General features: G+C 34.3%; 1 non-coding gene across 1 annotated transcript; it reads right to left on the minus strand.

Moving 5' to 3' along the window:
• Positions 1 to 586: 586 nt before the first annotated feature.
• Positions 587 to 693, minus strand: LOC119820187. The gene has a single exon (XR_005286439.1). It is a non-coding gene; the product is annotated as a U6 spliceosomal RNA (small nuclear RNA).
• Between the last annotated feature and the right edge of the window lie 1,944 nt (positions 694 to 2,637).

The following is a 2,637-nucleotide window of genomic DNA, read 5'->3' on the forward strand; positions in this document are numbered from 1 at the left end:
ATTAATGTACTATTTCAGTAATCTCAACACTATCCCTCATATTGTTAGTCTCAAACATTTGTATACATTGATCACATATATGCACACTGGTTCACTCAGCTTTTGTAACAGGTGATACACTATTCTGTCATACACAGCCTGGGGCTCCTGTATCAAGGTATGATATCAGTCTCAAAAGCTATCACATGTGTCTTGCATTTTTGAAGGGTTGAAGGGTTGTTTTTTTTTTTTTTTTTTTCAAGCAGCCAGCTCAGGAGTCATAGAATTGATGAAGAAAATTCCTATTCCAGGAGGTTGCCCTCCATCAGTGCCTTGTGGATGTGAGAGAACAAATATGTCTGACCTTCTGTCCTGAACATGGAAAGGTTGTGGCATGGCCACCAAGTCGAAAGCTAGTGTTGGACTGGGTCACCCTTATCTACTGTGACACTACACTTCCTGTTCCACCCTTACTGGGCTCCCTCCCTCTATTCCTCCTTCCCTCCCTTACTTCCTCCCTTGTCCTCCTCTTCTCTCTTCTCTATGTTACTAATTTTCCTTTAACAAAGTACTTTGAAACAAACCTCAAGAGAGAGTTCTTTATTTTTTAAATATGGAATGCTTCACGAATTTGCGTGTCATCCTTGCGCAGGGGCCATGCTAATCTTCTCTGTATCGTTCCAATTTTAGTATATGTGCTGCTGAAGCGAGCACTCAAGAGAGAGTTCTAATAGCATAATGAGTCCAATTAGTGTTGATCATTATTTGACTCTGGCCTAATAATAATATTAATTGTGTAGAGTTATAGGTGGGATGGTTTCGTGGGTTCCCAGTATGATTGGACAGGGTTAATGGGGGAAGAGATGATCAAAATACATGTGTACATGTATGAAATTGTCCAGCTTTGTTCAAAAAGTAAATAAAATTATTATGTATAAAATGGGATGGTTCTATTGGAGCCATCCTTGACTTTACTGAGTCATGGAGATGAAAAAAGATGCAGGTTACTGTGCTTCCTTTTAAGTGAGGCTTAAAAAACTTTATTTTTGTCTTTTAGGTAGTTTAGTACTTCTAAATATTGTATCGCTCTTGGTGGAGCGGTACCCTGTATTTTCCCTGTTCATATTATTTTTTGGCTCTCTGTAATATAAAAAAATAGTATGTGGGCAAAAAAGCATGCTATATACAATAATTATAAGGTATTATATGACAGTAACTAAAAATTTCTTAAACTTTATGAAATAGTATTATGTATTTGAAACAGATGTGAGTCCTCTTCCCCCAGAATGAAAGCTTAAGAACTCAACCAGTTAAGTTCACTCTTTTCAGCCTATGATTAGAAAAACATATTTAATTATACTAGATACACAATAAAATTGTGAATATATTTAGATAATAAAATGATATATATGTAAAACAATGTAAGTTATATGATATTTTAAAATTCTTTTGAGATAATGCACATGTTATTTTAAGAATATTTAAAGAAGCCTTGGAAGTGCATTCTATGTTATATCAAACACTGTGTCTTAAAATAGTTAATAAATAACAGTTTTTCTGCTATTTATCAGAAAAGAAAAAGATGAGTGGATAAAAGTGATAATGAATAAAAATCAACTATTTTGACTAGAACTCTTGAAAAGCTTGTTGTTAGTTCATGGACCACACACATAGCCAATCTACAACACAGAGTTCTGTTTTAACTTGCAAATATTTCAGGTCATAAACAACAAGAGTCACAAGGTAACAGGAGGGAGAATACTTTTCTGAGCAAGATAAGTGAATTTCTGTTTTAGACATTATTAAATACTTAATATTATAAGCCATTTTTAGATGTAAAAAACATACATGACTTAAAGTGCTTAATTGTCATCAAATAGTGACAATTGCCTTTTGTTCAATCCATGTCACGGCCAATGGTTTTGATGATGGTTATTTATAAAACATGTATTAAACTGAACTCTGTGAAAATATCTTTTTTATGAGCTAAAAATGACAGGATATTGGCAACTAAAAATATTCTTTCTAACAGGCTTCTTAGAAAGTATAACTAACAAACTTCCCTATTTGCTATCAAAGTTTGAATTTTATAGAATTTGATTGGTAAACTCAATTTTGGTGTCTATCTAAGTAAATGAACGAACAAACTGTGGTCACACCATTTCAAGTCCACATTGCTGAAGTTGAACCACAGTAAGGATAGGAGCAGTCACTATGGTCATATTTAATCCAACGTTTTTCCACCAGTGAGTGATTATGTACTTGTCCATGTGCATAAGTGCCTGTGGAGTGTTAAAAGAGCTAACACCAAACACAAACACGATGCTTATTACTATAATCATCTTTTGAGAAGATTTAAAATTGGGACATTTGGTCTTGTATTTCAAGCGACCATCAGGAGGCAACTTGCTCCCCGGAACAGACTACTGAGCCTAGGCTACAGCTCTACCCCATTACTGACATAATTAACAGACTGTCTTTCCTTAATTAAATGAAAATCGCTTTGAGGCCTTTTCGGCTATAATCTCAACTAACTTCATAGTTTCAACGTATTTATTTTAATTGCTTTAGGATACTTTATTAAATGATTTAATTCAGCAAGAAACTTGTCCTTGAGGGAACATACTGTGCATGATTAACTGACTTCTCTGACTTTAC

The sequence above is a fragment of the Arvicola amphibius genome, chromosome 7, assembly GCF_903992535.2.
Source record: "Arvicola amphibius chromosome 7, mArvAmp1.2, whole genome shotgun sequence".
Taxonomy (NCBI): Eukaryota; Metazoa; Chordata; class Mammalia; order Rodentia; family Cricetidae; genus Arvicola; species Arvicola amphibius.